At 42.1% G+C, this 11,430-nt stretch overlaps 1 long non-coding RNA gene across 1 annotated transcript in view; it reads right to left on the bottom strand.

The window, feature by feature from the left end:
- The window catches only part of LOC117795599, a 26,282-nt gene extending 15,298 nt beyond the window's left edge, over nucleotides 1-10,984 (bottom strand). Inside the window, exon 1 of the long non-coding RNA XR_004619676.1 lies at nucleotides 10,938-10,984. This is a non-coding gene — a long non-coding RNA (uncharacterized LOC117795599). The remainder of the gene's footprint in view (nucleotides 1-10,937) is intronic.
- Between the last annotated feature and the right edge of the window lie 446 nt (nucleotides 10,985-11,430).

The raw sequence follows: 11,430 nt of genomic DNA, 5'->3' as shown, positions 1-11,430 counted from the left end.
TTTTACATCGGAATCTGGGGATGTACTGTATGTTGATTAACACAATATAATAAAATAAAATTAAAAAAAAAATTCTGAGTCTTTTACATCTCTATGTAACCTTTAGAATCAGTTTGTCAACAACCACAAAAAAGCTAACAGGGATTTTGATTGGGTTGCATTGAATCTACAGATCAAGTTGGGAAGAACTGACATTTCAACAATGTTGACTCTTCCTATTCCTGAATACGGACTATCTCTCCAGTTGTTTAGTTCTTTTTGATTCTTTTTATCAGTTTTATAGTTTTCTTCATATAGATCCTGTGCGTATTTTGCTAGATTTATACCTAAGTATTTCATTTTTTTGAGTGCTAATGTAAATAGTAATGTGTTCTTAACTTCAAGTTCTATTTTTCATTGCTGGTATATAGGAAAATGATTGACTTTTGTATATTGACTCTGTATCCTGCAAACTTTTTGTAATCACTTATTAATTCCAGGAAATGTTGTCGTGGTGGTAGTGGTAGTGGGTTTTTGGATTTGCTGCATCAATTTTTCATTTGCAACAAAAATAGTTTTATTACTTCCTCCCTAATCTTTACACCTTTTATTTCTTAACCACTAATTTTTAAGGTTCATTTTAATATCAACATGCTATGAATACATACCAGTAAGAGATTAGTTGGTATTTAGGAATAAAATTTAAAATCCTGAAATTTTACATCAGCCAAAATTAATTGGTAAGGACAAATACTATATGATTTCACTTATATGAGATACCTAGAGTAACCTAATTCGCAGAGACAGAAAATAGAATGGTGGTTGCCAGGGGCTGAAGTTAGTGGGGAATGGGGAAGCATTTTTTAATAGGTACAGAGTTTCAGTTCTGGATGATGATAAAAGTTCTGTAAATGTGTGGTGGTGATGTTTACACAGTAATGTGAATGTACTTAATGCCTCAGAACTGTACACTTAAAAATGGTTAAGGTGGTAAGTTTTATGTTATGCATATTTTGTCATAATAAAAAAAGGTGATTAGTAAGTTATTTTCTTACTAATGGATTTAGAGCCCTCATACCATGACACTGATAAAGCAGGATTGTGTGTGTGTAAGGGGGGTTGTTTTGATTTGTTTTTGCTTTTGCTTTTTACCTGTAGAATCTACCTGTTATCAAAATGATTAACAGAAATTCAAAAGTCCGAATAGTTTCTTTTTTTTTTAAAGATTTTATTTATTTATTCGACAGAGATAGAGACAGCCAGTGAGAGAGGGAACACAAGCAGGGGGAGTGGGAGAGGAAGAAGCAGGCTCCTAGCAGAGGAGCCTGATGTGGGGCTCGATCCCATAACACTGGGATCATGCCCTGAGCCAAAGGCAGACGCTTAACCGCTATGCCACCCAGGCGCCCCGAAAGTCCGAATAGTTTCTAAACAAGGTTCAGTAACTAAAAGGCATAAGCTTTAAGAGCACAACAAAGCAGTGGCAAAGTGGTAATTAACTCAGCTCCTTTTCACATAGTCATTCCAAACACCTGTTCTCTTTTCTCTTCTTTTCCCCTCTTTGGTAGCTGCTAATGAGAAATGATCATTTGTACGTAATGCTTTCACTCATTCAGAGGCATCAATAATGTGTCCATAAACAATCATAGATAGCATTATCAAAAAGTATATAGGCTTTTTTATGCTTTGTGGGGGGTTTTGGTTTTTTGTTTTTTTATTATGGTATGTTAGTCACCATGCAGTACATCATTAGTTTTCGATGTAGTGTTCCATGATTCATTGTATGCGTGTAACACCCAGTATTCCATGCAATACGTGCCTTCCTTAATACCCATCCCTGGGCTAGCCCATCCCCTCACACCCCTCCCCTCTAAAACGTTAAGTTTGTTTCCCAGAGTCCAGAGTATCTTGTGGTTATTTCCCCTTCTGTTTTTTTTTTTATTTTTATTTTTTATAATGTTATATTAGTCACCATAGAGTACATCATTAGTTTTTGATGTAGTGTTCCATGATTCATTGTTTGCATATAACACCCAGTGCTCCATGCAATGCATGCCCTCCTTAATATCCATCATCGGCCTATCCCAATCTGCCACCCCCTCCCCTCTGAAGCCCTCAGTTTGTTTCCCAGAGTCCATAGTCTCTCATGGTTCATTCCCCCTTCTCTTTACCCGCCCCCTTCATTCTTCCCTTCTTTCTCCTACTGATCTCCCTGCTATTTCTTATGTTCCATAAATGAGTGAAACCAGACGATAATTGTCTTTTTCTGTTTGACTTATTTCACTTAGCATAATCTCCTCCAGTCCCATCCACGTTGCGGCAAATGTTGGGTAATCATTCTTTCTGATGGCTGAGTAATAATCCATTGTATATATGGACCACATCTTCTTTAATCATTTGTCTGTTGAAGGGCATCTTGGCTCCTTCCACAATTTAGCTATTGTGGACAATGCTGCTATGAACATTGGGATACATATGGCCCTTTTTTTCACTACGTCTGTATCTTTGGGGTAAATACCTAGTAGTGCAATTGCTGGGTCATAGGGTAGCTCTATTTTTTTTTAAAGATTTTATTTATTTATTCGACAGAGATAGAGACAGCCAGCGAGAGAGGGAACACACAGGGGGAGTGGGAGAGGAAGAAGCAGGCTCATAGCAGAGGAGCCTGATGTGGGGCTCGATCCCGGAACGCCAGGATCACGCCCTGAGCCGAAGGCAGACACTTAACCGCTGTGCCACCCAGGTGCCCCAGGGTAGCTCTATTTTTAACTTTCGAGGAATCTCCACACTGTTTTCCACAGTACCAACTTACATTCCCACCAACAATGTAGGAGGGATCCCCTTTCTCCACAACCTCTCCAACAATTGTTATTTCTTGCCTTGTCCATTTTTGCCATTCTAACTGGTGTAAGATGGTATCTCAATGTGGTTTTGATTTGAATTCCCCTGATGGCTAATGATTTTGGACATTTTTCATGTGTCTGTTAGCCATTTGTATGTCTTCATTGGAAAAGTGTCTGTTCATATTTTCTGCCCATTTTTTTATTTGATTATTTGTTTTTCATGTATTGAGTTTGAGAAGTTCTTTATAGATCTTGGATACCAGATTTTTTTTTTAAGATTTTATTTATTTGACAGAGATAGAAAGAGAGCCAGCAAGAGAGGGAACACAAGCAAGGGGAGTGGGAGAGGAAGAAGCAGGCTCCCAGTGGAGCAAGGAGTCCGATGTGAGGCTTGATCCCAGGACCCTGGGGCCATGCCCTGAGCCAAAGGCAGACACTTAATGACTGAGCCACCCAGGTGCCCTGGATATCACCCGTTTATCTGTACTTTCATTTGTAAATATCTTCTCCCATTCTGTGAGTTTCCTCTTTGTTTTGATGATTGGGAATCAATCCCATTTCCAATAACACCAAAAATCATACTATATCTTGGAATTAACTCAACCAGAGAGGTAAAGGATCTATATTCTAGACACTACAGAACACTCTTGAAAGACATTGAAGAAGACACAAAAAGATGGAAAAACATTCCATGCTCATGGATCAGAAGAATAAACATAGTTAAAATGTTTATGCTACCCAGAGCAATCTACACTTTCAATGCCGTCCCGATCAAAATGCCGATGACATTTTTCAAAGAGCTGTAACAAACAAGCCTAAAATTTGTGTGGAACCAGAGAAGACCCCAAATAGCCAAGAAATGTTGAAAAGGAAAAACAAAGCTGGGGTCATCGCATTGCCTGATTTCCAACTATACTACAAAGCTGTGATCACCAAGACGGGATGGTACTGGCACAAAAACAGACACATAGAACAATGGAACAGAATTGAGACTCCAGAAATGGACCCTTGTCTCTATGGTCAACTAATCTTTGACAAAGCAGGAAAAAACATCCAGTGGGAAAAAAAAGACAGTTTCTTCAGTAAATGGTGCTGGGAAAATTGGACAGTTATATGCAAAAGAATGAAATTTGACCACTCTGTCACACCATACACAAAGATAAACTCCAAATGGATGAAAGACCTGGATGTGAGACAGGAATCCATCAAAATCATAGAGGAGAACATAGACTGTAACCTCTTTGACGTTGGCCACAGCAACTTCTTCCATGACACATGTCGAAAGGCAAAAGAAACAAACAAACAAAAAAAATGAGCTTGTGGGACTTCATCAAGATGAAAAGTTTCTGCACAGCATTTCCTCTTCTGTTTACCCCCCCTTCATTATTCCCTTCCTTCTCCTACCAATCTCCCTGCTATTCCTTATGTTCCACAAATGAGTGAAACCCTATGATAATTGTCTTTCTCTCCTTGACTTATTTCACTTAACATAATCTCCTCCAGTCCCAGCCAGGTTGCTGCAAATGTTGGGTAATCATTCTTTCTGATGGCTGACTAATAGTCCATTGTATATATGGACCACGTCTTTATCCATTCATCTGTTGAAGGGCATCTCGGCTCCTTCTACAGTTTGGCTATTGTGGATAATGTTGTTATGAACATTGGGGTGCATATGGCCCTTTTCTTCACTATGTCTGTATTTTTGGGATAAATACCCAGTAGTGCAATTGCTGGACCATAGGGTAGCTCTATTTTTAACTTTTTGAGAGACCTTCATACTGTTTTCCAAAGTGGCTGTACCAACTTGCATTCCCACCAACAGTGTAAGAGGGATCCCCTTTCTCCACATCCTCTCCAACATTCGTTGTTTCTTGCCCCGTCCATTTTTACTATTCTAACTGGTGTAAGGTGGTATCTCAGTGTGGTTTTGATTTGAATTTCCCTGATGGCTAATGATTTTGAACATTTTTTCATGTGTCTGGTAGGCATTTGTATGTCTTCATTGGAAAGGCGTCTGTTCATATCTTCTGCCCATTTTTTGATTTGATTATTTGTTTCTTGGGTATTGAGTTTGAGAAGTTCTTTATAGATCTTTGATACCAGCCTTTTATCTGTAGTGTCATTTGCAAATATCTTATCCCATTCTGTGGGTTGCCTTTTTGTTTTATCGCGTGTTTCTTTTGCTGTGCAGAAGGATTTTTACCTTGACGAAGTCCCACAAGTTCACTTTTTCTTTTGTTTCTCTTGCCTTTGGAGATGTGTCATGAAAAAAGTTGCTGTGGCCGATGTCAAAGAGGTTGCAGCTTATGTTCTCCTCTATGATTTTGACGGATTCCTGTCTCACATCCAGGTCTTTCATCCATTAGGATTTTATCTTTGTGTATTGTGTGAGAGAGTGGTTAAGTTTCATTCTTCTGTATATAACTGTCCAATTTTCCCAGCACCATTTATTGAAGAGACTGTCTTTTTTCCCACTGGATGTTTTTTCCTGCTTTAGTTGGTTTTTGTTATTGTATTTACCATTCATCCAATTCCCAGAGCACTGGACATTCACTGTCTGGATACCCTAGTTTCTGAAAGGGAGTAGCTGCCAACTTCTTCCCAGAGTGGGTGCCATCTTCTGCCACGATCCTGCCCTCATTAGTTTCCTCTTGTTCATCATTCTCCTCCTCAACTCCCCTTGGCCCTTTCTTGTTATGAGAATCTACAGTTCCTTCACAAGCTCTGAGGCATACAATTTGACCAACACTTATCAAGCCATATTCTCACATGAAGACCAGTACACTGGGGCCGTGGATTCCTGCCGAAGCACCATGCATTACCAACACTTACTCAGTAGCATGAGTTGTATTATAGAAGAGGATGGAGAGATCAGCACTCCGGCACCAGCTAGGAAATGCTGAATAATTTACGTCCTGTCTCAGGTTGGATTAACACCCTGGAACAAGAATTAAGAATAATAGTTTCTGTGACAGGAGAACCCAAGAGTCCTCAGTGGGGGAGAGGGGGAGTGATACAGGGTAGGATAGAAAGATAACAGGATGCATCACTGAGCAGGTTACCACTGTGAGCAATCAGTCCCACAGAGGCATACTGGCAGAGCATGTGGAACGTGCTTCAGAGTGATCCTCTTCTCAGGGGCAGGAAACTGGGGTCTTTCTCTACCAGCTCCCACCTGGCTTTGGTTGAGGCTGCATCTTGGGGCATTGTGTTTCCAGCACTTCTGGCCTGCCCTGCACCCCAGGCCCTGATCATCCTGCAGGCAGAGCTGTTCTCAGAAGCAGCTTTTGGCACATAAACATGAGAATAGAAGAAACACAGGTAGGCCACTGATGGTGCCTACAATAGCTCTCATCAGAGCCTCTATGTCTTCCCATTTTCTTTGGCATTTTCCGTTTGTGCGTAGGGGGTTACCACTTCATTGGGTTTGTTGCATGAGTTACGTTGGATAATGTATGTAAACATGTAAACACAATGTATCCATCAGGATTCTTAGTGGCAAGCAACAGAAATCCACTCTGGCCAATAGTAACAGATGGGGCTTTATGAAAGGGTAAGGCAGGGCTTAAGGAATCCCTGGAAGGGACAAAGAAACAGAAGTGAAAATTGTGGAACCAGAAACCATTTTCTAGGTGCTCTGCCTTCTGGGCCACAGCTTGTCCATGACTCTGTTCCCCCATGGAAGTCTGCAGCCCCACCAGGAGGTCCCTTTCGTAGCACAAGTGTCCCCATTGGGGTCCGGGTACCATCTGCCTCCCCTGCCCTTTCCCATTTGGCATGATAGCAGCATCCCCCTGACCCCTGGGTTCCTGCAGGTCCATGGTAGACTTCCCTGCACCCTGCCCACTTTTTAATACTTTTTCATTAGGCTTGCCTCAACTACTCTGTTTCCTGCTGCATCTGCTTCCAGTCCAGAAGTTGCCTAACACAGTGTCACACCAGGCCATGCTCCCTCATTCTGACCTGCCCTAAGGCTGCATCTCTCACAAAGAAAAGATGGCATAGCTGGCAGGACAGCTTGAATTTGGGTGTGTGGGGACAGCAGGGAGAACAGTCTGGAACACCATTCTGGTCAGAGGTATCCTTGGAGCCAACAAGGCCCCTGCCTGATTCACAGTTAAGATGAGGGGCGTCAAAAGGCAGGGGCATCCCTGGGAGAAGCAGTGGCTGAGCTGCGGAAGGTCCCCACTGGCCACACACTGGCCTTCAAGATTTCCTGTCCAAGGTTGCTGCTGCTTTGGGGGCAGGAGATGCTAGGAAGCCCAGCATCCCTCCAATGTCTCCTAATACCCCTACCTGTCGTTTTACAGATGGCCGACCTGAAAAGACAGGCGGCGTGCATCTCCCCTTCTGTTAAAATGACATGGTGAGAATCACGTTCTGTAAGCCTAGTCCACATGGCATGCATTCAATAAAGAGCAAGTGCATAATGCCATAGTTATGCAAGAGAATTGTGGCAGGCACTAGTTCTGCTAAAAACTAGTTGCCTGACTGTGGAGCCAGGTGCCACGCTGGCAACTGCTGTGTGAGGGGACCAACACCTGTTGAAGCAACTCATGACCCACGGGGACAGGCAACCCATGACTCTATGGGGTAGGGAGCCTGTGAATGAATATTTTCATCCTCTGTGTCTCTGGTGGAAGGACTGACCTGGTTCTTGGAGTGTCCCTGAGGTCTGAGTCCAGCTTCCCACAGTGTAATGGGCTTCACAGGATGGCATTCCCTCCCTTCTTTTCTTTGCATTCCTCTTCCCAGGCCCTGGATCACTCAGGGTCTGCTGTAAAGGGACCTGAGCTTAGATGGTACCCAATGGATATTTGCTATGTTTAACTGAGAGGTTCCTAAGATATCTGGAGGAAGTGGCACATCACTGCTATAGGGACACACATGTTGTCACTCTATGGACAGCTATCAGCTTCTGCATCTGCTGAGCACCATCAGGGTCAAACAGGGAGACTGCCACCCAGAAAGCCTAGGTTGTCTCAGGACAACCAGTCCTTTCTTGTCTTTTCAGAACATGGATGAAAAGGAGCAAATCTGCAGTGAGTTCACTTCACTCTGGGCCACAAGATGTGGGCACCCGTGGCACAGGAGTATCTCAACACCTTCATGGCAGGAGTGTCAGGAACTTGCTCTGAAGACCAGGACTCAAGGGTAGCCCTGCAGGTATATAAACTCTTTCTACTATAAATGCTGTTTCCCTGGGTTCTGCATCTCAGAGTCCAATACACTCAGTTAAGAGTACTGCCTTGCCTTTCAACAATAGGCCAGCCACATCCCACATTAACTAGGTCAGAAGCGACATCCTGGTGCAAGTGTTCATGTTTCCCTGGGAGCAATTTGGGTAATGCATTTATCTCTAGGATTGGAGGATGGACAAGGGGGGGACAGGGAATGAAGGCCTGCTTGCCACAATGGTGGGAAATCAGAAAGTTGACTCATCAAAGGAACCAACACTTCTGCCTTCAAAGGTGTGGCCAGGATTTATCCCAGCGGCTGCAGTCTTGGCTTTATGTTGATGCAGGTCTGAAATGTTCCAAGTTTTCACAGTAGCTCAACTGAATGGCCCATCCAAAGCCTCCCTGAAGTGGTTGCATGCTGGTCAAACAGAAAGCTTGAGGTTCTCTTAGGGAAGCACATTAGATGCCTCCACATACATGCCTTCAATTTCCTGCAACAAGAGTACACAGTTCTGTGTGGGCTTGCTCACTTCCAAATGATGGTGTCCCAGTGCTCCATGCTGAGCACCCTCAGCCCATGCACAGGAGGGCCTGGAAATGTGTAAACCTCAGCATCTCAAGGCAACACCTTGACCACTGGGGCAGAAACTGGTGGGTAAATGCTTCTACCTACTCTCCTTCTAGCCACGGACTCATTACACTATGTACTCCTCTTGTGAGGTCCCAGCAGAATCAAGTCCATGGCTCACAGTGTTGCATCCACCTGCTTCCTGGAACCATGTACCACATAAACCCCTGCATACAGCTCCTTGCTCCGCTGGCTTTTGGGGGACTTCAATCTAAGATCCTCTGTTAGTCCTATCAGCTGCTCTATTCAGTGGTTTCCGGTGGGCAAAGTACTTCTCTCCAGGGGGTGTTTCGGAAATTTCTAGAAGTTTTTTTTTTTTTTTTTTGGCAGTGGGGGCATCCTTGGCTTTAGTGAGAGGATCCCATCATGGTCAAACGCTTTTCAGTACATGAGAAGTTCCCATGTCAATACGTATCTATGTCAGGTCCAACACAACTTGGAGATGTCCCCCCAGAATATTTCTGTAAGTAAGAAATTGGTTTATAATAATTTTATCCAAAAACCTAAAACTGACTTACAAAGAAAAATAAAGTATTGGTCTCAGCTTAAATACACAGTGAGTTTTCCAGGATATCCAGTTTTGTGTGAACGGAGAGGAGATGACCTTGTTTTCTTTCAGAGCTTGACCAAGAGCTTTTCAATGTTTTGGGAAAAGCACAGAAAAACAAAGCACCACTCTCCTTGCTCAGGAAGCTGACACAACACTCTGGTGGTGCCAGTATCGGATGGGTTCCTAAGCTTGGTGCACAGCCTGATTGGTTCCTCATCTTCTTCTGTATTAATGTTGTAGCACATGCACACGCAAGTCATCTTTTATTTCACACCACAGTCTTTACTCCCCCTAATATTACACTTGGTGCAGTTATGAATGTCAGCAGGTTATATATTATCAATTAATTTCATTTCTTGATAGGATAAGAGGTGCTATAAAATATTTGTTATAAACAGAAAGTATAGCAACTTATGGGGTTGAGAGCCACCATACTAAATGAACCATCCATTTAAATATTATTAATGAGTCTTGAAAACCATGAAGATATTGCTCATTTTTCTACCTAGTAAGGTTGATATCAGGGTCCTTTAAATAAACTCCTCATTGAATTCAGTGTGGGGGGAAAAGCTTACTCTTCAAATGAAACTTTGTGTGATATCAGAAAAGAAAGTTGTCTTTCAACTACCAGGAAGCTTAAACCCAGGGATGAGTCAGTGCCTTCTGCCACCTGTGACACCTGCCATATATTTATGGCAGATAGACAGATACCTCACATATACATGCACACACACATACATGCATAAAATAGTCTTAGTTTTATTTTGATGTTGAATTATAAGGGCTGTATGCAGAAAATTTTGTAAACAGTCTCAAATAATTTGCAAAAGTAAGTAAGGTTGATAATCTGAATGAGTAAATGAATGGGAAGTTACACACCAACAAAGAAATCACAGAAAATCTTCAAAATCTGTACAATTCTTATTCAATTTGCACCATGGGCTTCTTAAAATAGACCATCTTTTCAATCCTGTATTTTTTCCCAAAATGGATATATATAATTAAAACTGGTTTTTAGTTACACAAATAATAACCCATATGTTCACCCTATAAACATTTAAATATTTGACAATGCTGAATTTCCCTTTGAAACAAACCTAATCTCAATCCTCCTTTCCTAAACCTGAGTGAGTATTCTCACTCAGGAAAAATCTGGAAAGATTTTTCTGTGTTTACCTGTGACTCTATCTATACCTCTGCTTGTATCTATACCTGCACCTACACCAGCTCCCATATCTATATCTTGTTTTATTTTGTTTTTTTAAAGATTTTATTTATTTATTTGACAGAGATAGACAGCCAGCAAGAGAGAGAACACAAGCAGGGGGAGTGGGAGAGGAAGAAGCAGCCTCCCAGTGGAGGAGCCTGATGTGGGGCTTGATCCCAGAACTCCGGGATCATGACCTGAGCCAAAGGCAGACGCTCAACAACTGAGCCACCCAGGCGCCCCATCCCATATCTCTATGTACATAGGAATTAGACAATAGGAAACAATTACGTTTCAGAATAATATACACACTATTAAAAAGGGCCATGTGTCTCCAGGGTCTTTTTCTGTTACTATATCTAAGTCCCCAGTACTCATTTCTACTGCTGGCTGCTAGTGCATGGTGAGACTATCCCACAGTTGATTCAGCTCTTCTAATTCTGAGCATTGTACGTGTCCAGTGTTTCAGGGAATCCCCTTGATTACGTCCCATTCTCATGTGATGACTTCTTTGGCAATATTCCCCCTCACAAGACCACAGGCTTCTTACCTTCAGACCTGCCTGTCCTGAGTCCACTGTGACAAGCCCAATACCTGGTCTGTGGGGCTCCTCAGTGAGGGGTTGTGATGTAAAACGATGGTGAACAATGAATGGTTGTTGCACATATTCAGACAAACAATGGAAGGTTCTGAACATTCTTCTTTTTCTTTTCTTTCTTTTCTTTTCTTAAGGAAAACTTCTATTTTTTTAATTATATAAGACTCCCCACAACCACCCCTCTATATGGGAGTACTTTATTTTCCCTATGAAAAAATTCCATAGTTAACTAACAAATAGTATTGGTAGATTAGTCGTTCAGTAGATAACTGAGTCACTTTTCTATCCACCAACTGAAAGGACAAAACGGTGGCAGGGAATAGCTAAAGTTCAGGACCTGTTCAATGGGACTAGATTTCCCTAAAGTTTGATCTAGTGGATGACTGATCATGTCAGGCACTCAGACATGTCTCCTAGTGCTTGTTATTGTCTGTGCTCTGCGCCT

This window comes from Ailuropoda melanoleuca, chromosome 13, assembly GCF_002007445.2.
Source record: "Ailuropoda melanoleuca isolate Jingjing chromosome 13, ASM200744v2, whole genome shotgun sequence".
NCBI lineage: Eukaryota > Metazoa > Chordata > Mammalia > Carnivora > Ursidae > Ailuropoda > Ailuropoda melanoleuca.
Note: the sequence above shows the minus strand (reverse complement) of the source record. Positions and strands in the feature narration are given on the sequence as shown.